The following is a 25,655-nucleotide window of genomic DNA, read 5'->3' on the forward strand; positions in this document are numbered from 1 at the left end:
GATGTACTTATACAGTGTTATTAGAGGCAAAGCTGTCCTAATGTCAGTAAGGTTGTCAGTGCACATACTGCACCCATTTCGCACAATTCAAAGCAGACATATAGACCCACATATGCTGAGGCACTTAAATGTAAACTTCCTAATCCCCAAAGACCTCCTAAATGAAGTACACATAACAAATGCCCATAGTAGCCCAAATGTACTTTTTCAAAAAAATACACACATCAGCACATACAGCCACATCTCATAGAGCCTCTAATTCTAAGCCCATAAGGCAAGCCGCCACACAATCCACTCTGATCATTGAAGACTCCATTGTGAGGCACACTGAGGTCCCACTCACCAGGCTGAGTAAGGAGAAAGTCAGTCAGTTGCTTATCAAGGGCTAGGATCCACAGCATTAAGGACACACCCACAACATTGGACCACAAGTACTAGTATGACTCAGTCATAGTCCATGTGGGTGTAAATGATCTGAGATGTATGTCCCTAGACTATATGAAGAGAGACTTCATGTGGATCTCGTAATATGTGCCCCTGGCTGATATGAGCCTAGCACTGAGCAGAATTTTACCTTCAAGTACGATGCTCCAATATGAACAAAAGATGACTGACTTTAATAATTGGCTTAGTTTCTGGTGTTATTCTAAGGGGGTGCAATATTTGTCAGCATAGAAGGAGATGGTCACCATACCGTGCTGCTTTGTCAGGGGTGGTCTGTACCTCTCTCCTCTAGGCTTTTGAATATTTGCTAAAACATTGTCTTCCCCAATGTGACAAAGGGAGATACTGCCAGCCCAGCTTGCTTGAATTTTGTAAATAATTTTATGTCATTTGTGAATATTAATATGATTTATATAGAAATGTAACAGAAGGAGATACTACCAGCCCAGGTATCTGGAATTTTGTAAAAAATTATATGTAGTTTGTGAATATTAATATGATTTATATAGAAGTGTGACAGAAGAAGATACTGCCAGTCTGGCTATCTGGAATTTTGTAAGTGGTTGTGTCATTTGTGAATGCCAGCAGGTTTCATGTAAGATGCTAGTGCTACAACTGTGTTAGAACTGTATGTTATTTACTGAGTTATTTACTGTAATTAGAGCAGGGGTCTGCAACCTTCACTATCAAAAGAGCCATTTTTGGCCCCTCTCCCACCAAATGAAATTCATCGGGAGCCACAAAACCTATTTGACCCTTAAAATGAAGATAACACAGCGTATAAAGTTGTATATATAGTTTATTATATTAAATATAAAAGAATTAAGTTTATAAGAGCAATATTTAAATCTGTCCCTATTTTTGTTTCTTTGTTCCCCTTTAATTGTGGGTCTGTCCAGATTTCTTGTGGTAAGACTTTGAGAGGTATGAAAGGTATGGAAACCTTTCAGGAGATGCTGCTGTTGCCAAGGGATCGCTTGATTGCACTAATTTTGTGTGGAATGCATGGCAGCAGAAACCGTGTTATTCTAGCAAGTTTCTAAGTTTCAAGAGCGATATTTAAAGTCCGTCACTTGATCACTGTGTGTGTGTCTGTCTGTGTGTGTGTTGCTGGAAGAGCCACATGCAGCCCCAGAGCCGCAGGTTGCAGACCCCAAAACTAGAGCATGCCATGCTGGCTTAGAACAGAAATGTATATAAACTATTGTAATTCTGTAAATGTATATGCTTTAACAGTGGGAACTAGAACATAGAGGTTTAACTTCAAGAAAATAGTTGAAATTAAATTGTTTTACGATTGGGCTATAAAAGTTATTTTTCAGTTTCACTGAAACATAACTGTTTTGATGAAGTCCTGTTAACCGCTAAAAGGGAAAAAAGCGCTTAATGTTTATTGTTTTAATAAAGATTCTTTTTATTTTCCGGCTCTGGAGCTTATTGTGTATCATAGACCCAGGGTATCATTATTTTGAAGTCATTTGTTTTTGGTACTCCTTAAAGCATAATTTTCCTATTTTTCAGTTTTAGTCAACAAAGAGACAGGATGTCTACACTAGGGGATTCTCTGCGTTGTTCTTTAAGTGTTTTATTCTTTTATGTTCTCTAGCAGTTGCAGACATCTGAAGATATGTTAAATGTTGGTAGTTTCTGACACTTGGGGTTTAGCTTGGGAACTAAAGTCAGGTGACAAAAAGTGATGTCATCCAAGCTAATCCAGCGGTAATATTTCATATTAATTTAAGAACTCTCTGAGAGAGAGAAACAGGGCATTTTGTATTTTGTCTTTGATCTAAAAGGAACATCCACTCATCTCTGCACTTGCTTTGTTGTAGGTTTCTAAGGCATAGTAACTTTTTTAGATTCAGACAAGAATATAGTAAAGTATAGCTTAGATGTTTTCTTTATTTATCTTTGACAGTCCTGCACTGTTGTTTTAAATATTTCCTGTGATTTTGAACTCTGATATAACTGATTACTTACTGAGTCTTGTTATTTTATTATCTATTATTAAATATATTTAAAACTTTCAATTGTGGCTGGTCTGTTTAGAGATATTTATGCTCTTAAAGTACTGGCATATCTGTTTGGTGGCACTGTACAGGCCACTCCTAATAGCCTGGCACTTGGTCAAACTACCATTTGGATTAATAGCAACATTACACAGTAGGATTGGACACCCTTTAAAGGCCTTAAAGTAGCAGATAAAGAGTGGCTGGTGGCAGTCAGAAACACCTTATAGTCTGGGTAGAAGGGGGCATAGGTAGTAAACCTGTGCCAGCCTTTCCCAGGGGAAATAGTGTATGTGTGTGTGTGTGTGTGTGGGGGGGTGTTTGTATATAAATCAAATCTGAAAAAGTGTGTGTGTCAGCTACTTGGGCAGTGACACGAAGCACTGGTTGGACAGAGAGGGTACTGGAGATCTTGCTTTGGCCACTTAGCTTAGATCTCTACCATATAAGCTTAGATCTCTACCATATAGCTGTGCCAATGTGGAGTCTAATTTGGGATCTAGAGAAAGATGAAACCAGCCCCAGACTGGCAGTGATCTCTGTGTGGTCTTAAGGGAAATTGCACTTTACTGTGCATGTACTTGTCATCCTCCCAGTGTGTACATTCCCCACTGTTGCCAGTGGTGAGAATTAGGGATTCTTGATTACTGGGCCAGTGCAGGGGCATCACACTCCATAGTTCCCTTTTTAGGCAATGTCAAACTGAAAGTAATTCCAACAAAGCAAATCAAAACCAAGAAAATATAAAGGTAGTATTACTACTCAGTGCTAGGAGTCTAAGCAAAAAACTCCACTTCCTAGAAGCTCTGTTCACCATAGAGAATGCGGACATCTGTGTAGTTATTGAGACATGGTTTAAAGCTGCAAAGAGCACACCCAACAGTGCAAGGTTATAACGCCTTCCGCAAATTACTGCACAGACAGGGACTAAAGATGGAGGTGTCTTGATTTACATAAAAAATAAATATATGTCAAGGCTGGTCAAACAGGACAATGTACTTCAGCTTCTCTGTGTTCAAATTACCATAGACAAAATCCAATACCACTTCCTTGCAAGCTATAGGCTCCCCTCTAGAACCAGGAAATGCATACTATGTATTTAAACATATTGGAAACACCCACTGTCCAACCCAATACCATATTCATGTGTGAATTTAAGTACCCCACTCCTATATGACACCAAATATATAGGCACAGAGATTCTTGGATTTTGTAAATATAAACTCCCTAGACTAGATTGTCAACACACCAGCCAGCAGTGTAACCATACTGGATCTCTCCTCACTAATATGGGAGAGTGCTGCACACCCCCTAGTGTAATGTCTTCCCTGGTAAGATCAGACCACAAAATGGTCTTCTTTGAAATGAAAATAAAACCTGGACCCCCAGCAGATGATTGCAAATTAGGAGCAGTCATTGAATCCCGGACTGACACAAATGTTCTCCGGGAAGGGCTGACTCAGACAAACAACTGGTGTTAGAGCCATGGACTAAAAATTATGTTTGAATATAAAAGAAGCAAACCTGGTGGTTAAAGGTTGGTTCAGCAACAAAGAAACAACTGAATTGGAAATACAAAAAAATAACCAAACACAGCCAGTATAAAAAGTTTAATAGGTTAGCACTTCAACACACTAAGGCGCTTTATTACACCATGCAAACAGAATAAAACCAGAGTAAAACAGCACATTTAAATTTAGAAACAATTAAACAGTAAAGCAATTCTCATTAATCAGTAAAATAATCTATGAGCCTTTAAAGCCAGCTTTAAAGACATAGTACCATTTAAACCAGGAAACATTTGCTTGTAATACAACTATCCAATTCAGTTCTGAAAACTCAACTTTATTCATAATGTCCTCTCCCCTTACATCATCATAAATCAATTGCAGCACCAAAAAACGAAATGTATGACTGACATTGGCAGTAACATGTTTGGTAAGTGCATTTGTTATATCTTGTTTTCATATGTCCCTCAAGTGTTCAAGTGTTCGTTGTTAAGGAGCGATTAGTCTTTCCTACAGAAAAACTAGGACATTCATTGCGAATAGCAAAGTAAACTAGTTTTGTGCTTTTGCAATCAGTGCAAAATCTAGGTACAAACTGCCTTTTGGTAACTGGATGGATAAAAGGCTTATCAACAAAAGGTGAACTACAAATACTACATGAACATCAAGGAAAAGTGCCAGTCCTATCAGACCTATTACTATCACTATTCCCCAGCCTATTTCTTCCATAGCACAGTTGCCTCTTAAGGGATAAGTTGTTTCTAAAACAGAATTAGTTTTATCTCCCACCACATCTCTGGCTTTCTCATCAATTATTAATACAGGCCAATATTCCTTATGATATTATATGAAATTTTAATGTCACTCGAATATGTCAGCAAAACCTTAGTTTATCTGTATGTTGGCATTTACAACATATATCAATATTTAAATCTCTTTTTAGACTAAGAAGGTTTTGCCCTATCATCTCCATCCCCGCTGACCTCAGCGAGCAATCTATCAATAACAATGGATGGATACCCCCTTTCCAAAAAGTCACAATGTAAGTTACCAAAGGCTTGATCTAAACATGAATTATCTGTATGTAGCCTAAATGCCTTTAGAAACTGTCCTATCACTACAGTAGGGTAGATATGTTTAGGGTGCATGCTCATACAATGTAGAGGACCATTCTTCCTGCAATGTTTTCTATACATGGATGTCATCTCTGTAGATCCATTAACAGTTTTAGATATGCAAACACCTAAACATCTATCGCTTTGTATGAGTAATGCATAGTAAAATGAAGAAAAGTTGTACTACTGTCCAGAAAATGAACAAATTCATGCAAAAGATATAATGTTCCATCCCACAATATAATATCTAACGTATGATGAAATACTATTGATATTAAGCACATGTTCCTCCTCCTCCCATTGTGCTATCACCATGATAGAGTAGCTGTTGGCACAAGGTGTTCCCATTGCTATGTCTAGTTGTTGAAGGTAGAAACAACCATAAGATCAAGCAAAAAAACAAATGAGATGAAAACATTCCTGTGAGCATTCTCTATGGTGAATTAAAAATAGCCTTACATGGTCAACACCTTCAGAATTTGGGATCACAGTGAAAAGTGTACACACATCTACAGTGAAAAACATATAGTTAGATACATTCTAAAAAATAGTAGAACAGTCAAAGAGTGATAGTAAAAAAATGTTTAGTGTCTTATTATTTAGAGTTATCAAGAGATGGCTAACTCTAATTTGCAAAAGATGAACCATACCTCTTGGTCGTAAACTGTTATTCTCTTCTGGACTATGTAGTTTTGTGGGCAGCCACAGGGGTAGAGCTGGAAGAGTTAAGTGCTACATGAATATGGACATATTTGCTCACAATAAAACAAATGTTATTCATGCGAATATAAAGAGAAGATATCTAAACAAATTAGTATTAAAAAGAAAATACTAAGAAAAACAAGATAATTGACTCATGGAATGTGAAAGGGATACAAGATAAGAAGAAAAGGAAACTTTTATGCATTTAGCATTTAAGTCAGAAACAAATGTTATATTCATACAAGAGACTCGTTAAAGAATTATTGGAGGCATGAGAAGGATAAACAATGGATAAAAATAATAACAGCATCAGGTAGTGAAACAAATAGTAAGGGGGTGGCTATTTTAATTAAAAATTCATTTAAAGGGACGATTATACATCAGGACTCAGATATAAATGGAAGATGCTATTTTTCAATTAAAAGTTCTAGTTTACAGAAACTGCTTCTTTTCTTGAACATGTATAGTCTATGTGCAAAACAAGACTGTATCAGGGAAGTCTATAACATTCTAACAAGATTTCCAAGCTATTAGACCAGACCTCTTTTCGAGGGGGCAAGCAGGGGGGTATACTGGGTAAAGGGAGATATTAACATCACAAGTCGATGGTATATCAGTTGTGAATTCTAAATACACTTACAAAGTAATTATAACATTTTTAATTACAGTAATGTTAATTTAATTGTTGACCACTTTAGCCTTTTTTCAAAAGGGTTAAAGTTCATCCCAAATAAAAAATGTGACCTGACCAAGCTTTTAATGGATCTTAAAATGTTTGTAAAAAAAGTTAATTTAGAAGTTATGTTCCAAGGGCCCCCTTGGAGTATGGATACGAGTACTCTTAAGAATAAAAGTGAGTTTAACCCACTGCTTCATCCTCAATTTAAAACATTTTGAGCTTTTAGTTGAGAAGGAATTATGAAGAAAGATCCCTAGCAATAAAAGTAGAATTAATCTTAAGAATGAGTGGGGGATTTTATACAACCTTAGGGCTAATAAGAACATCAGGGTGATGAAACACGACAAAGGAGGGGGAATGGTCCTTATGGACACTGTGGTATATGATGCCAAGATGCTGGACATTTTAGGTGACTTAGACACTTATAGTAGAGTCTCTAAGAATTAAATTAATGTTGCATATAAACAAATTGACATGTCTCTAGGGGACCTACTTATTGAAAAGCTAATTGATTTTTACACCTTTAATCATTTGTGCAATGATAAATATAAAGAACCTACTATTTTTGGTATCCCTTAGGTCCAAAAGGACCAGGTTGATCCCCCCTTAAGGCCTATAGTGGCAGCGAAGGGTTCAAAGACAGCCCCTTTGGCTAAGTATTTGGATAGTAAGCTTAAAGTTATATGGGGTAATGAAAAGCAAATCCTTAAGGACTCATGGGAGTTCTTGACGGCTGTTGACATGACTGAACCTTTTAAGAGAACTGAGTTTGTCACGGTTGGCATCAAAGACCTTTTTCTGTAATTCCCCACATGACAGGTCTTGAGTGGCTGGAAGCTCCCTTGGTCGATAAGGGGATTTCTAAGGCCGACGATTTACATGTGGTACTACATCTAATGGAACTTGTTTTAAAGAACAATTTCATTTATTTTGGTGGGGAATTTTTCCACCAAATTAAGGGCGTAGCTATGGGGGCAAATTGTGCCCCTATGTATGCTAACATAGTTTTATCCTGGTGGGAGAGGAAATTTATTTTGGATTCAGAATTTAAGACATGTTGGTCATTCTATAAAAGATTTGTGGACATAGTAATATTCTGGACTGATATAAGGGCTAGGCTGAATGAGTGTTTTAACTACTTGGACACCACTACTGAATTCCTTAAGTTTACTAGTAACGTTTCTCAGGATAAGATGAATTTTTTAGGTGTTACTATTGAGAAAATAAATTTTGGTATTAAACCTAAGATGTTCCAAAAGGAAACCTTTTCCAATTCTTATTTACACTTTAAGAGTGCACACCCCTTCTTTCAGAAAAAAGTATTGTTAGAGGACAATTTATCAAGGTGAGCAGGATGACCTCCACTTTGAATGACTATGTCTGAATGTGATCTTTTGGAGGCGCTGTTTATTGACAGGGGATATCCTCCTAATTTATTAAACGAGATTCGAAGTGAGATAATTTTCTCAAGGAATGAAAAATGTTCCCCTTGGGGAATAGTGTTAACCTTAAGTGTTAACAACCATGGACCTGTTGGTAGTCAGTTTACTAGGGCATTTTCCATGGAGTATAATGTCGATTCCCTCATGTCTAGGGATATTATTAGAAAGGGATGGGAGAGATATATGGAACTAACCAATCTAGGAACATTTGGTAATGTCCCCTTGAGGATTATTTTTAGGAAAGGAAGAAACTTAATGGAAATGTTTGAAACTGAGAAATTGCCCTGTATGTTGAATCATACAAAAAGAAAGGGTACATTTAAGTGTGGGGCGTGTTCGCAGTGTGTCTGTGTGATGAACAAGGACAAACTCTTTTTAGAGTGTAGGGGTAGAGAAATTGTAGGTGCTGTGTTTAGTAGCTGTAATACAACTGGAGTTGTGTATCTTGCTGTATGTGATTCTTGTGGTGCATTCTATGTAGGAAAAACAGAGCGTAAATTGAAAAAAACGCATGTACGAACATTATGATATTAGAACTTTAAATGAAAAGAATGCATTATATAAACACACCGTGGTGTGCAATAGTACTAAGTTTTTATTTTTTTGTTTTGGAAAAGGTGGTAGTGGATGTCAGAGGTGGACTGTGGGAAACACGTCTTGAATGCAGGGAATTATATTGGCAAGTCATCCTTGCTGCAGGTAGACCCCCTGGCCTTAATGAGTGCATTTTAGTTGCCCCTCTTTTAAAATTAAGAGCGACAAAACTTTAACTTATTTGATTGGATGGCTTCTAAATTGTTTATCATATATACTGTTAGCAAAGTTTTTTTTCCTACCTTTTGTAATGGTTTATTGTATTTGTTATGAAATGGTTTAAACTTTTCTTGGAAAGTTTTTGTCTTGTTGCAATAGGACTTTTTGGTCACCAGATGGAGCTCTTATTCCAGTACAATCAGTTTAAGTATGTTTTTACTTCTGGATGTTTTAAATTATTATTTTTTTAGGTAACAGATTTTAGCTTATTTAGGTTTTCTATTTCAATACTTATATGTTTTTATTATTAATTTTTTAACAGACAAGGTGCTATAGTTCAAGTTTTTTAACTATTTGTGCAAGTAGTATTAGAACAGAATGATGTATTTCTTTACTAAAATGTGATATTTCTTTAACTATTCAAATAGGACTTTTATTGATTGATTAGAGATTTTAATAGGATAATTAAGTGTTCTTGACTGCATAAATATAACAGTGTGCTTTTATGTGATTATCTGATGGTCTGCTGTGGTTTGAACGAAAACGCGGTGAATAAAGTTAAGCGTTAATACTGTTTGTGTTGCTTCCTTGCTGGATTAAAGTGTGGGTTTCCTTGCCTGTCATTGGATTGGATCTCTGAAGTGTGCTTACTGTTTTTTGTTATTTGTTTTCATACTATTAGTATATTGTAGGAGGTGACTGGGATGCTAAAACTGATACCATACTTATAACACCCATGCCTCTTTAGGGATAAATGACCTAATAACAGACTTTAACTTATTTGACCAATATTGCTGCAGGAACAAAAATCCATCATCAGCAGAATTCACATACTATTCTCAGTGCTATAAATCATAGTACAGACTTGACTTCTTTCTGATATATGAGATTTTCGTCAAGGTGCAAATAAACTACTGTACAGAACCTTTTCTCAGACCACTCGAACGAAGATTGCAATTAAAATAAGTTGGCCTAGTGATCCTAATCTAAATGAAGGGGGCATAAACTGGTTCCTAAACCCAAACTTGCTACAGAAAAATGACGTAATACAGGAAATTAATAATATATTAAAGGAACTTGAGAATGACCTAACACTGACGGATATTCCCCACAGTATACAATGGGCAGCAAGCAAAGCTAAAATCAGGGGAATTTTAATAAAGAAAGCATCATACTATAAAAAATATTCAAAGAGAAAGAGACCAGAATTAAAGATAAAATAAACAAAATAAATGATTAAAAAAAACCTCATTGCTAGAAGAAAAAAGACTTGTATATCATGCATGCAGAACAATTCTACTTCTCAGAAATGAAAACCTAGCAAAATATTCAGATTGGGCACAAAGTCCATCAAAATTATTGGGGAGGTTAATGTAAACTGTACCATATTAGTAAGAATTCTAAGGTGACATGACCTAGTCAAAAGTGAGTCTTTTGACCTCATGATAACTGAAAATGAATTCCAAGGGAATACAGAGCATTTGGAGATTTTCTATATCTTTGTTAATAAGGTCCATGATGATTTGTTCCATGGCCTTTCAGATAAGGCCAGTCAGGCTAATGGGTCAGTAGTTCCTGGGGTCCGAGGTGTGCAAAGGGATGAAGGTAGCTGTTTTCCATTCCACTGTGATGAAGCCAGTGCTTAGGCTGTGATTGAAAACCGTGCTTACTGGTGATGCTAATTCCTGTTTTAACCCATGTAGAACACAGCCCGGGATGTTGTCTGGTCCCACAGAGGCTGTTTTTGGCCTTGGAGGGGACATTTAAGACCTGCTCCTCGGAGATACAAGGTGGAGGACAGGTGTTAAGGATACAATGGGAAGCAAGCAAAGCTAAAATCAGGGGAATTTTAATAAAGAAAGCATCATACTATAAAAAATATTCAAAGAGAAAGAGACCAGAATTAAAGATAAAATAAACAAAATAAATGAATAAAAAAAAAAAAACTCATTGCTAGAAGAAAAAAGACTTGTATATTATGCATGCATAACAATTCTACTTCTCAGAAATGAAAACCTAGCCAAATATTCAGATTGGGCACAAAGTCCATCAAAATTATTGGGGAGGTTAATTAATGTAAACAACAAGGGCCCCATGTTAACTGAAATTGAATTCCAAGGGAATACATGTAATACTAATCAAGGAATTATTAAAACTTTCGAAGATTTATACTCAAAACTTGTATAGCCCACAGAAATTAAAAACTACTGATTTAGAGAGGGATCTCTTCTTAAGGAATCTAACCTTCCCAAAGATTTGTCAAGCTCAAAAGGATTCACTTTTGACTAGGTCATGTCACCTTAGAATTCTTACTAATATGGTACAGTTCTTCTTATTAGTATGAATTCTGAGGTGACATGACCTGCTTTAATAGACAACATACATGCTGCATCTTATCACAATGTTGATTCCCGTAGTTGCTTAGAACCTGGGGCCCGATGCAAGTAACTGATGGCAGCCACTACTTCTTTTTCCCCTTCAGCTTTTCCAGAATTACCATTTTCCATGAAACCACCAGGTGCATCCAGTGGGGGGGGTGAAAGCAGAATGAACAAGAGAAAGAAGGTTCCCTCAACCAGACAAGACATTGTGGAATCGAGCACAGGAACGTTAGTCTATATCTCCAATGTTCCTTTAATGGCTGCACAAAGTTCGCTCTTAGATAAAGGTTTGTATTTTATTCCAGCCACATGCTCTTAATTTAGTGATGTTGTCCAAAGTCCTAGAATGTTTGCAAGGAATGTTATGTTAAGTAGCATGTTTCTTGGTAATGATGTACAAGATAGATCAGGTTCTGTTTTGAGGAAACCTAGCACGTATACACCTCCTTTTTGTGCTTCTGTTGAAGCCTTTTTGAAATTGTGAGAGGGCAAACTGCATGATACTCTTAATGCTCCACACATACAGAATTTCTATAATATGTCTCATGATGAGCATTTAACCTTGTTGGAAGTACGTAATAACTATGGTAATCAAATTTGTCCGTCTGACAAAGGAGGTGTGGCCGTCATTATGGATAGAACTCACTATTAGAAGTATGAATGAAATTTTATCTGACTCTAAGACCTATTGTTTGATTAAAAATGTCAAGGTAAATAAATATACACAGTGTACATGGTGATCTGTATGATTTTCTTATGGCCAGAATGATTAACTATGAACTTTATAAGTTGTTATGGTTGATAAACCTATTATTCCAGTACTACATGGCCTTCTCAGAATTCATAAGAATTAAACTAAACCTCCCATGAGACCAATAGTTTCCAGCAGAGGGTGTTAACCGAACCTATATCTATTAAATGCAAAGACAAATCAGGACAAAGTAAGCGGCACTTAGACGGCAAAATAGTAAATTTAATAAAATAAAGTAAAGCGCTTTTCATTTGTGTGGCATGCACAAACTTCTTCAGACAAATGATTACAAATAACATCCACCTTATATACACAAGCAGGTGTCAGCTCAATGAAACAATCAAAAAGTGGAATACTAATTGACATTTAAGGAAGTAGTAACCATACAAAACTACCTACGGTACAAACTGTTATACACATTATACCCCCTACTTAAATGCTAAAAAGGCAACTAACTATAACTCAATAGCAATAACAGTAGAAAAGTTAAAGTATTAAAAACAAGAAGTAAGAACTTAAAGTAAAATGATATCTAGCAAGTTCATCTCGCTAAACTTTTAATCTTTAAGATACTGCTAATAGAGCATCTTTCATTTAAACCAGGGACGTTGTACGCATTCAGTCTAATCTGCCAAGTGAGTTCAAGCTCTTCCAATTTTAAATCAGTTGGACCCCCCTTGGGTTCTGAATGACCTTGTCTATCACCGTAAATTTAAAATTGTGGTCCGGGTGACAGGAAACATGTTTGGCCAAAGCATTTTCATGTTTATTTTTTCTAATAGCATAGATGTGTTCATAAATACGATCACGGAGACGTCTCTCCGTCTTACCAATGTAAAATGCTAAGCAACTCTGACACTGGGCTAAATAAATGATCATTTTAGAGTTACAATTAACTCTATGCTTCAAGCTATAAGCTTGGCCATCTACCTTGAACCTGTTAGATTCCATAATATATTTGCAGTAATTGCAAGATTGACATTTGTACATACCTGCATATCTACTTGGGCCCTGCTTCTGTTGTTCGAAAAATACTTTAAGGTTTTTAGCTTTCCTATAAGTCACTTTTGGCTGATCACCTAGTCATTGGAACACAGTCACTCTTTCTCTATGACACCTGAAGGGTCGAAACAACCGACTACTGAGAAAGACTGTGAGTACATAGATATAACTTACAATTTAAAGGTACTTGACAATCTTTTAGTTAAACTGAAAAAGACACAACTTGAAATATCTTATTTTCAAGAGTGTCTCAAACACAAAATCGTCCCTAAAGGTCTAAGGCACTACCAGTATCCTACTGGTCTGGTAGCAAATTCGGCATTCCATAAGAACTTGATAATGTTATTTGAGCAGCAGGGAGTTTCACTTTCCGGATATAAAGAACTGGATGGCTGACAATTTTTCTTTCTCTATGACACCTGAAGGGTCGAAACAACTGAATACTGAGAGACTGTGAGTATATAGATATAACTTGCAATTTAAAGGTACTTGACAATCTTTTAGTTAAACTGAAAAAGACACAACTTGAAATATCTTATTTTCAAGAGTGTCTCAAATGTAAAATCGTCCCTAAAGGTCTTAGGCACTACCAGTATCCTACTGGTCTGGTAGCAAATTCGGCATTCCATAAGGACTTGATAATGTTATTTGAGCAGCAGGGCTCAGATTTACTAACATTAATGATAAAGCATTATTCTATATTAGTTGAAACTTTAAGTCTTCAAGTTGCAGATTTGGATGCTAAGATAAAATTAGACCAAGAATTTTTCCGCTATAAATATGAATATAGCAGAATGTTTACTAGCATTGATCAATATCTTGACAAGCTTAGGAAAAACAAGACCAAGAAAATTGATGGGGACGTGAAGGCGTATAATGAGGGAACAGCTTACCCTACTCCATCACAAGCTCAGGTCTGGAAAGGTCCATCGAGTTCAGTTCACACTTCTAACAACAATAATACTTTGCAACTGTTACCTAACAATAATTACGACAACAACCAGCCTCTTTCAGAAAACTGTACTGTGATTAATGATGTCCTCACAGATGCTGGGCTACAGGATGACCCTAGAAGGTCTGAAAGGGTACAGAATAACCATGGGTCAGGTCATTACAACTTGAGATCTAACAACCAGAATTTTTTAGGAGCCAGACCGAAACAAACATCAACGAGACTGAATCAGACTGGCAAACGGAACTTGAAACAATACAGGAACTAGCTTCTCCACTGGAAGTTATTAATGTTTTACTTCCTGAAGTAGATGTTGTCTTTTCTGTTTCTTTAAGTTGTGAACATAATTTATCTGACTCCTTCGTTGATGTTTACAGTAACCATCACACAAGAACAAGTAGAGCTTTTTCAAAGGGTTATACTTATGTTCCCTCCCAGAGACTGGACTTAGTTAAAACTATAATTGATATTAAACTGTTCACGAGGAAACTTAATTTTAATTTAATGATGGGCGGCAACATTAGTATAAACAATAACCCTTTCAGAATTTCTAGTGTTTATAATCCACCATTACACCCACTGTTAAAACGTTTTCGAACAAATGTGTGAGTTAGACATTCGTCAGAAATTTAAGCCAGGACATAATTTTCCTACTTTTGTTAATGGTTCCAAAGCAGAAAAGGAGTGCATTGATCTTATCAAATTGTATGACATTCGGATTTGTAAACCAGACAAGGGTGGGGGGGTCTAGTTATTTTTGATAGTGATAACTACAAAGCAAGAATGTTACACTTATTGGACAGTCCATCTTACCTCCCTAGTTCAAGATGTGAGACTAACGGTGCTTATAACATCATAAAGAATAGCATTGAGAAAATGTTTATTGAGGGTAGGATCAACCAGAACACCTTTAACTATATGTGTACATCATATCCTAGGTTCCTCCACTTGTTCGGAATACCTAAAATACACAAAGACATTTGCAACACTCCGATGCGCCCACTTTTAGATGGTAGGGGTTCTCCCACATATCCATGTGCAAAAATTGTGGATGCTGTCTTACAGAAGTATCTAGGCAAGATCAACCACATATGTAAGGACTCCTGGTCATTTCTTGACAAAATTAATCATTTAGACTTTAACTCCACTTACAACTTTCTTACTGTGGATGTCAAAGATCTGTACACATGTATCCCACATGATATAGCTTTGGAATGGGTTAACCAATTCTTGAAAATAAATGGAGCAGCAAACACTGAAATGTTACTTGTCAACGAACTTTTGGTGTTGATTCTTGATAATAATTATTTTATGTTTGCAGACAATTTCTACCTGAAGTTGGTGTCGCAATGGGCTCCCTATGTGGAGCAAACATAGCCAACTCAGTTATGGCCAACTGGGAACATCTATGTGTTTTTAATAATTGTGAATTTAAGGATAAATTCATTTTCTACACTTGTTACCTTGACGATATTTTTATATTGTTAGATGGTGACAGTACACTTAGTGATAAGGTCGTGGACTATTTCAATAAGTCCACACACTTTTTACAGTTTACTTTCACATTCAGTACCATGGCTATAGCTTACTTGGATATCCAGTTAAACAAGGACTTGAGTTTTCAGAATTTTACTGCTAGAATTCATAGGAAGAGTACGTATTCGAACTCTTTCTTACATTATTCTAGTTGTCATCCTCACCACCAGAAGCGAGCAGTCGTAAAGGGCCAACTGGTGAGGGCAGCCCGTATCGTCACTCTTGACGATGATTTCCACGCTGAATGTTCCTTTTTAAAGAACATGTTTCTTCATCGAGGCTACCCAGACCAAATGGTCAGCAACATCATAGAAGAGGTCTCGCGTAAACGTCTTTGACGTGTTTACAAACCAATTCTGGATGGTGTACATATGCAACACCAACATAATGATAGGTTTGATACATTATTGACTCAAGGTTGTATTGCTTTTCCAGACTTGGACCTTCAAGGGCCTAAGTTTATTACAACCTACAACATTAACAGCAAGGACTGTTTTGAGATCTTATGTAAAAACTGGGCAACCTTTAGGAGTGACCCTAGTGTGTTCCAGAGACTAGGTGATCAGCCAAAAGTGACTTATAGGAAAGCTAAAAACCTTAAAGTATTTTTCGAACAACAGAAGCAGGGCCCAAGTAGATCTGTACGTATGTACAAATGTCAATCTTGCAATTACTGCAAATATATTATGGAATCTAACAGGTTCAAGGTTGATGGCCAAGCTTATAGCTTGAAGCATAGAGTTAATTGTAACTCTAAAATGATCATTTATTTAGCCCAGTGTCAGAGTTGCTTAGCATTTTACATTGGTAAGACGGAGAGACGTCTCCGTGATCGTATTTATGAACACATCTATGCTATTAGAAAAAATAAACATGAAAATGCTTTGGCCAAACATGTTTCCTGTCACCCGGACCACAATTTTAAATTTACGGTGATAGACCAGGTCATTCAGAACCCAAGGGGGGGTCCAACCGATTTAAAATTGGAAGAGCTTGAACTCACTTGGCAGATTAGACTGAATGCTTACAACGTCCCTGGTTTAAATGAAAGATGCTCTATTAGCAGTATCTTAAAGATTAAAAGTTTAGCGAGATGAACTTGCTAGATATCATTTTACTTTAAGTTCTTACTTCTTGTTTTTAATACTTTAACTTTTCTACTGTTATTGCTATTGAGTTATAGTTAGTTGCCTTTTTAGCATTTAAGTAGGGGGTATATTGTGTATAACAGTTTGTACCGTAGGTAGTTTTGTATGGTTACTACTTCCTTAAATGTCAATTAGTATTCCACTTTTTGATTGTTTCATTGAGCTGACATCTGCTTGTGTATATATGGTGGATGCTATTTGTAATCATTTGTCTGAAGAAGTTTGTGCATGCCACACAAACGAAAAGCGCTTTACTTTATTTTATTAAATGTATTATTTTGCCGTCTAAGTGCCGCTTCCTTTGTCCTGATTTGTCTTTGCATTTAACAGTTTGTTTTTGCCTGTTTGTTTATTAGTTTTTACATGAACCTGTATCTGTCTTTTTGGTGGGCAAGTTAAAACTGGTTCTTGAAGCAGCACCTTCTCTATTAAAGAAAACTCAACATTTTTTAGAATCGTTCTTTGACTGTACTGCTAAATTTAAGAATTCATCTAACTATATGTTTGTCACTCTAGATGTGTGTGCACGCTTTTTACTTTGATCCCAAATTCTAAAAGTGTTGACCATGTAAGAATTTTTTACTCACCACAGTGAATACTCACATGCATGCAATAGTCTCATTTGTTTTTTGCTTGATCTTATACTTGAGAACAATATATCTTAGGATCATAGGAGGTTACTAGGCTAATGGCTCAAGGCCCTTACAAGCCTAGTCAAGTTCAACCCATGTTCCTAAGGGTGTCTGGTTCACGCAGACACTAAAATCAGCACCTATTGCCCCTGTCCAAGAGAGACATAGGTGGAACCCCTTGGGTGAATTTCCGGTTACCCATCCAGTCATCCAAATTATGCTTAAATAGGGCCAACGAGGGTTTTGTTTAACATAAATAGGAAGCTTGTTTCAAAGGTGGGTCGACCTCTGTGAGACAAATCTGTCTGTCCAGCACGTTCTGCTGATGTCCCATACTAGGTTAAAGTCCTTTGAGTGATTGACCCATGTGCTGTTTGACTTGCGAATGTGCAGCATTTCCATTAAAGCTGGGACAGAGATTGCTCTCTATGTAAGGCACAGGTCGTCTCTGAGCAGTTTGTATGACACAAAGCAAAGTGACAGTGATTTCAGTCTGTCTGTCTGTATAAGACACATCTTGAAGACCCTGAATTTTCTTTGTAAGGAACCTTTGTGGTATCTCCAATTGCTGCATGTTTGGGAAGGAACATACTAAACGGAGGTCTGTACTCTATTATTGACCTGATGAGGGAAGGGTACATGGGGATTATAACCTCTGTTTTTTTCTGGAAGCAGTGCCCTTACTTATGAAATGAGCAATATAAAATGCCCTACTTGCCACTGTGGAGACATGGCGATTGAAATTAAGGTTGCTTTCGACATGTGTGCCCAGATCTGTCACCACTGATTGTCTGCTTAGGGTATTGATGTGGTAGTTTGCAGGAACATCACCCTTGCCAAAGGGGATGATGATGGGGTTTTTTGCATTACGTTTAAGACCATGACTTTGGCACCAGTCATTAGTCTGCGTAAGACCTTCTTGGTAGATGTTGACATCACTAGGGGTTTCAGTGATTGCTCCCAGTTTGCAGTCATCAGCAAACTTTGTCAGCCACATTCCTTTAGTTTTAGGCTGTACTTCAGAGAAGTAGATTCCAAACAGTAGGGGTCCCAGAACTGATCACTATAGAGCACCACCTTTTACGGGTCTGCTGGAGGAAGTGGAGTCCCCTAATTTGACCATATGAGTTCTGTCAATGAACTAGTTTGCAACCCACCTGACAATATATGGGTTCATACCCAGCTGAGTGAGTTTATCAATGATGCCTGAGTGGGGGATTGTGTCCAAGGCCTTGGCTAAGTCTTGGTAGGCTGTATGCACAGATTTGCCCTCGTCTAGGGCTTTGGTGACTGTTTCAAAGAAGTCCACCAAGTTTAACAGGCGTGATCTCCCCTTGACAAAGACAAACTAGGTGGGGTCAAGCATTTGGAGATTTTCTAAATCTTTGTTAATAAGGTCCATGATGATTTGTTCCATGGCCTTTCAGATAAGGCTGGTCAGGCTAATGGGTCAGTAGTTCCTGGGGTCCGAGGTGTGCAAAGGGATGAAGGTAGCTGTTTTCCATTCTACTGTGATGAAGCCAGTGCTTAGGCTGTGATTGAAAACCGTGCTTACTGGTGATGCTAATTCCTGTTTTAACCTGTGTGAACACAGCCCGGGATGTTGTCTGGTCCCACAGAGGCTGTTTTTGGCCTTGGAGGGGACATTTAAGACCTGCTCCTCGGAGATACTAGGTGGGGGACAGGTGTTAGGGATGCTTTGGGGTATATGTGTTGGGGATAGGGGAGAAGTTTTCACTGAACCTGTCAGCCAGCAGATTTGCTATATCCATAGGTTCTGTATATATAGTACCATTAACTATTAGTTCAGCACAAATCTGGGCCTTACCTTTGAGGTTATGGATGTAACTAAAGAAGACCTTGTGGTTGTCATTAGTTAGGGAAGCTAATCTGGATTCATAGTTAGCTTTAGAGGACTTCAGTAGGAGTCTTTTTTGCTTGTTTAAGTTGAGGATGGAGTGCTTCCAGTTTTGAGACTGTTCCTTCCTGCTGTTAGACAGCAATTTCTTTCTCCTGTTGTATAGCATATTAATGACAGTTGTCCACTAGGCAGCTTTGTTTTTTCTTGAAGATCTTGCTTTGGTTCTATCAGATATGTCGGAGTCAGTGCAATTGTGCAAGTGCTCGTATAAAGCATTGGTGTATAACTCAGCATAGGCGTCTGTTCCATCAGTGGGGGGAGGGGATATGAAGCTATTTATGCTGTCACGTAAGAGGTTGTAATTGGCCTTTGAGAAGTTTTTTAGTCAAGATGTTGCTAAGGGGGGTCTTGTGTTATAGTTACTTCTAGTGAGACTGATTTTTGGTCAGATCTCACCAGGGATGGCCACACATACATCCAGGATGTTTGAGCCCCTTGTGGATATGTCAACCAGCTGGTCTAGGGCATTGGAGTTAGAGAAGTCCAGGAACCTCTTGGCAAGTGAGTTAGCACAAGTATAATTTATGCAGATGGGTAATTAAAGTCACCCAAAACCAAGGTGTTTTGTTGTATCTTGCTTGACTCAAGTAGTTCCAAGTAGGCTGAGTGGATGTCCTGATTCATGGAGGGGGTCCTATAGCTGGCAATGACCTGAAGAGGCAGTCTTACCTACAGTCAATTGCACCTGAAGTGATTCAAGGAAATCATGCTGTTTAACCAATATAGAGGTGTATTTATCTTTAATGAATATTAATACATCACCTCCTTTAATTCTCACGCCTTCAGTTTGTGGTCTGAACATGTAAAGGAAATGTAACCTGGTATAGCTGAGGTGCTCTCTGAGTGAATGCACAAATGTCAGCATCTTCCAAGGTGAGGACTGCTTCCAGTGAGTGCAGTTTCTGATTTAAACTCCTAGCATTTAGCAGCATACCCTGAGGTTGTTTTTAGAGGGTGTTTTTACATTGGGAATTTTGTTCTTGTGACAGTGCCTAAAAAGGCATTATGGGGGTGGCAAGACCCTTATCCAGTAACCAAAATCCCAGGGGTGACAGATGAAGACCATCTCTGGCAAACCATCAAGGTCTGTCGACCATGTCATGCTAGGCTGACAGATGCTAGATCCCATTTGAATGACACCAGAAACTAAGCCAATTGTTGAAGTCAGTCATTTTTTGTTTGTACTGAGGTGTCATCCTAGGCAAAGATAAAATGGTGCTTAAGGCTAGGGACATACCTGCCTGAGACACATAATCAGAGAACTCAGTCATGTCTCACTTTATATAGTCCAGTGAAGTACGTCTCAAATCATTCACACCAACATGGACTATGACGGAGTCATAACAGTGCCTGTTGTTGAGAGACTTGAGTGCTTGTGTGATGTGGTGGATCCTGGCACCCGACAGACAGCTGACTGTGATTTTTCCTTATCCATCCTGGTGAGAGGTATATCTGTGTGTCTCACAATTGAGTTGCCTATGACTAAGATGTTTGTTTTTGTGTTATGCCTTAGGGGCCTGACTGGTGAGATGCTGGTGTGTGCTATATTATGTGTACTGTGTTCTGCAGAGGATGTATTATGTGGATCATGCCATTGTTTAGGTTTGAGAGGTCTCTGATGTTTAGGTAAGCTTCTGGTAAGGACCTCATCATATGTACGTAGATTTATGTGCTGTTGGTTTAGTAGGTGCAGGAGATGAAGTGTGCCTGCTGACAACCTGCTTAGTATCAGATGAACTGACTGGTGAGTGAGAGAGCCTGGATTCCAGGTGAGTGAGAGAGCCTGGATTCCAGGTTCTTGATATAGATGTGTCTCTCACATAATAAATTTGTGTGGACTAGAAGAGGTGGGTTGTCAGTGTACATGAGACAATTGCTACATTACCTCAGGATGCCCATGTCAATCAGGCTGGCTGGAAACACTGTGGGAAATTGTCTGTCCATAATGCTAGGTAAGTTGATGCGGTCAGAAAACCAGGAGAGGACAGGAAGGACCAGGTAAAGTAGAGGACAGGAGAAGTGAACAAAAATATGAAGGGCTAGTGGGTAGGATCTGTGGTGGTACCTCAGGAGCTTCATTGACTGTATCACCTGTCAGTGCGGTACAATTGTGAGAACTTGCCAATGGAGAACCAGCAGAGTACTAAGGGAAAATTTGCAGGCAAAAGTGTTTGCATCTATAATCACCAATGGTGCCCACTGCTGCTCGGCAGTGCATGATGTGCAAACAAATGCAAACCCACTAGTTATGTAGCAAATGAGAGCAAACTGCTTTAAAGAAATTAACCAATAACAAAAAGCTCAAAACTAAGCCCTGTTCCAGCAACCTTCAATCATATGAGGTCTCACTGCACATTCCTGCACTAGGGTATAAGGGAACCCTCTCCAACAAACAATGGTCTGGTTTAGGGCTAGATGGTCTGGTTTAGGGCTCAAGTTATACAAACAGAATTAGATTCAGCAGGTCTAAATCTTGTCTGTACTACAGCAAACAAATTGCAACAATTTCAGAAAAAAAAAGTTCAAATAAGCAGTGATATGGTAAAAATGCAGTTCAAAGTGCAATTTTTTACATCCGATGGCTGTTCTATCTTCAAGAACTAGGTGTAACAATGGGGACACCTTGTGCCAATAGCTAGACTAATATGGTGATAGCACGCACAATGGGAGGAGGAACATGTGCTTAACACCAGTAGTTTTTCACCACACATTAAATATTACAAAAGATTAGTAGATGTCTTTATATTGTGGGATGGAACATTAGATCTTTTGCATGAATGTATTCATTTTCTGGACAGTAGTATGTTTTTTCTTCATTTTACTAGGCATCATTCATATGAAGAGACAGACTTTTTAAATATCCACATATCTAAAACTGTTAATGGATCTATGGAGACATCTATGTATAGAAAACCTTGGTCGAAGAATGGTCTTTTATATTGTACGAGCATGCACCCTGGACATATCTACCCTATTGTAGTGAAAGGAAAGTTTCTGAGGCCTTCTAGGCTACATACAGATAATTCATGTTTAGATCAAGCCTCTGGTAACCTATGTCATGACTTTTTGGAAAGGGGTATCCAACCATTGTTATAGCTAGATCGCTCGCTGAAGTCAGTAGGGATAGAGATGATAGGATAAAATCCTATTACTCTAAAAAGAAATTTAATAATGATACATCTCATAGATGCCAACATACAGATAAATGAACTAAGGTTTTACTGACATATCGGTATGACATTAACATTGCACGTAATATCATAAGGAAGAATTGGCCTGTATTCATAACAAATAAGAAAGTCAGAGATGTGGTGGGAGATAAATCTAATTTTTGTTTTAGAAACAACTTATCCCTTAAGAGGTAATTTTGCTATGGAAGAAAAAGGATGGGGAATAGTGACAGTAATAGGTCTGATAGAACTGACCCTTTTCCTTGTCATTCATGTAGTATTTGTTGTTCAATTTCTGTTAAGTCTTTTATCTATCCAGTTACCAAAAGGCAGTTTGTACCAAGATTTTATGCTGATTGCAAGAGCACATATCTAGTTTACTTAGCTATTTGTAATGACTGTCCTAGTTTTTACATAGAAAAGACTAATCGCTCCCTTAATTAATTAATTTATTTATCATTTGTTAACCGGGAAAGTCCGACTTGGAACAAAGCCAGTTTTCAGCGGAGGCCTGGGGAGAAATGTTCCAGATGCATGTCTTTGTAACGTGGGAAGAAACTGGAGCACCCGGAGGAAACCCACACGAACACAGGGAGGACATACAGACTCCACACAGAAGGCACCTCAGCCGAGAGTCAAACCGGAGAACCTCTTGCTGTGAGGCGACAACGCTACCACTGCACCACTGCGCTGTCCCTTAAAGAACGAATACTTGAACAGTTGAAGGACATAGGAAAACAAGATATAACAAATGCCCTGGCCAAACATTTTATTTCCAATGTCAGTCATACATTTCATTTTTTGATGCTGTAATTTATTTTTGATGATGTAAGGGGAGGGAACTTTATGAATAAATTTACGTTTGCAGAACAAATTTGGATAGTTGTATTACGAGCAAATAAGTTTCACGGATTAAATGGTACTATACCTTTAAAGCCAGCTTTAAAGGCTTGTAGATTATTTTACTGATGTATGAGAATTGCTTTACTGTGTAGTTGTTTCTGGTATTTATATGTGATGTTTTACTCTGGTTATATTGTTTTTATGGTCTGAAGAAGTGCATGAAAGTGCTAACCTATTAGACTATTTATACCGGCTTTGTTTGATTGGTTCTTCATATTTCTAATTCAGTGAACTAAAACTAAATGCCAAGAAATGTATAATAGTATCCTTTGGGAAGTCAACCACCCCTTGTAACTATCAACTTGACGACACACCTCTCAGAGTTGACATAGCAGTCAGGGACTTATGGACACACATGGACAGTAAGCTAGCCTTTGACCATTGCATGTCTACTGTAGTGAGAAAATCATTCTATGTTGCACAAATTTTAAACAAAGGTATGGCATCTAGGTCCAAAGAAATCATTGTTTCATTGTATTCAGCATTCATCAGACCTGTCATTGATAACATTGTCCCTTTTAGTATGTACCTAACCAAGCATATCCAACAATTGGAATGTCCACATGGGGTCCTCACTAAAAAATACACGGCATAAGTAACATGTCCTATGCAGACCACCTCAAGGCCGTATCCCTGTATTCTGTCTCCTACAGGCTGTTGAGGTGAGATCTATGCTTGGCATTCAAGACATTATCAGATCCCACTCTAATGGACATCCTGCATATCTGCAAAACAAACGGCACCAGAATTACCTATTCTAAAGACTTAAACCTCGACTGTGATATAAATAGGACCTTCTGAAGAGATTTTATTTATCCCAGAGACTACCCCATCTCTGCAACAGGCTCCCCATCCATGTGCAGCAGAGTTCCTCCCTAACTTAACTTGAATTGGATGGGGAACAGGAAATGAATCACTGGTTTGGCACCTATATCTCTAATGGACACAGGCAGCCTGTAAATTGTTCATCTCCCAGGCCTCTGCTGTAAATGTTTCATCTCTCAAGCCCCTGCTTACACTTATCAAGGCTACCAGAGCTTGTCAGAGATTTGGGATGCATTGTGGTCATTAGCCTAATAAACACCTATGAACATATAATTGTATATGCCTTCCCACATGTATACATGTATCTTCCTCCTGTCACTGATCAGAGTATCCATTTTCACTTTTCATTACCTATAATTTATGTGCTTGATATCACTGCCCTCCCCATTTGGTAGAAACTGATGTACTCCTCAGCTATCTCCTCCTGTCTGCCAGTGTTCATGACATGCAGCCTCCCACACAGTGTCTTTCTTTGAGCAGTGTAGCCTCCAGTTCTGATTGTGTCACTGGTGGTGATAAAAGGCCACCTACCAGTGTAGTTCTAATGGCAGTAATCAGAGTACATTATCTGTGCATGACTTTGTCCATGCATCTGTGACCCCTTGCAACTCCTTATGCTACTCTGTACCTGCTCAAACCACCCTGCCACCATCACTATGCTGAACTGAGCCAGGAGTTTGCTCTACCCCTTTGCTAAGGAGGTGCATGATGGTTTTGTTCAGGAATCTCATTCACTGACGTACTCTAGGAGACTTGTTTAGCATGCTACATACCACCTGCTGTGCTTTCTTCACAATGGCCTTTCCTTTTATCCATTTTGATCTTACCATGATATCATGCATTAGTTTTTCAGAGTGGTACTGTCTAACAGTTATGATCAGTCCCAGTCAAGGTGTAACATGAATACATGATTGCTTCCCATATAAATGCTGTCCTTTAGCAAATGTTGAAGTTGCTTAATGCAGGCCATATTGCTATACACCTCCCACATGAAGTAACCACTTAGAGTAGTTACGTTTTTAGTTATAGTCTGTCATTGTACCCCTTAGGGTACATATTACAGCTTTATTATTTGTTTCTACTTATAGTATAATTTATATGTGTGCTGACATTTTACAATCTTTAAGCAGTGCAGTTTCACTTCTATCAGTTATTCTTAAATACTCCTGATGCTGGGTATGTATTTAAGTACTCTTAAATCCTTCTGATGCTGGATATGCACTTTTACATCTCTGCTTGCACATGCATTTGTTTATCAGATCATTCATGCTGCATTACTATTACTGGTCTCTTAGCATGCTTACTGGGAGTGTCACTTTATTCTTGTGAAGGTATATACACTTAAGCAAGACACATTTCTTTTCCATTTCCTTTAAATGCATCTTAACTTTCATATGGATAGATTAAAATTGGTATGTTGGAGTCATAGGAGCAGGTTGATGTAGGGTTCATACAGGGAGGTACACTTTAATATCCAGGGGTGCACAAGTGAACTAAACAGTTTCCAGTTTCCAAGCTAATATAGTGTGTGTTTTCATTCTGTCTTTTTGTTGCATTTCTCAACTCTTGCCTTGGGGGATGTGTCTTAGGCCTGCAAATTATTTGATATTAAACTATGATTTTGGGCTTGTAAGTTATATGTTTATGTACCCATGTGTTACCTCCATAATAACCTTATTTAACTACTATTGTTTATTTGCAACCAAAAGGGATTTGTACAGTTTAGATTATTTATTTAGAATAAAGCTTGAATGGAAGAAATGACAAACCCTATTGCCTTGT

General features: G+C 37.9%; 1 protein-coding gene across 6 annotated transcripts in view; it reads left to right on the forward strand.

The window, feature by feature from the left end:
* Window positions 1-25,655, forward strand: part of WIPF3 (WAS/WASL interacting protein family member 3) — a 1,105,312-nt gene that overhangs the window by 712,208 nt on the left and 367,449 nt on the right. The window contains exon 1 of one of the 6 annotated variants that reach the window (XM_044066833.1): window positions 11,302-11,320. The exons of the other annotated variants lie outside the window; for them this stretch is intronic. The gene's annotated coding sequence lies outside the window, so the exon portion shown is untranslated. Of the gene's footprint in view, window positions 1-11,301; window positions 11,321-25,655 lie in introns of those variants that run through there. 6 annotated transcript variants of the gene reach the window in all.

This window comes from Protopterus annectens, chromosome 3.part1, assembly GCF_019279795.1.
Source record: "Protopterus annectens isolate FY-2018-M chromosome 3.part1, PAN1.0, whole genome shotgun sequence".
NCBI lineage: Eukaryota > Metazoa > Chordata > Ceratodontiformes > Protopteridae > Protopterus > Protopterus annectens.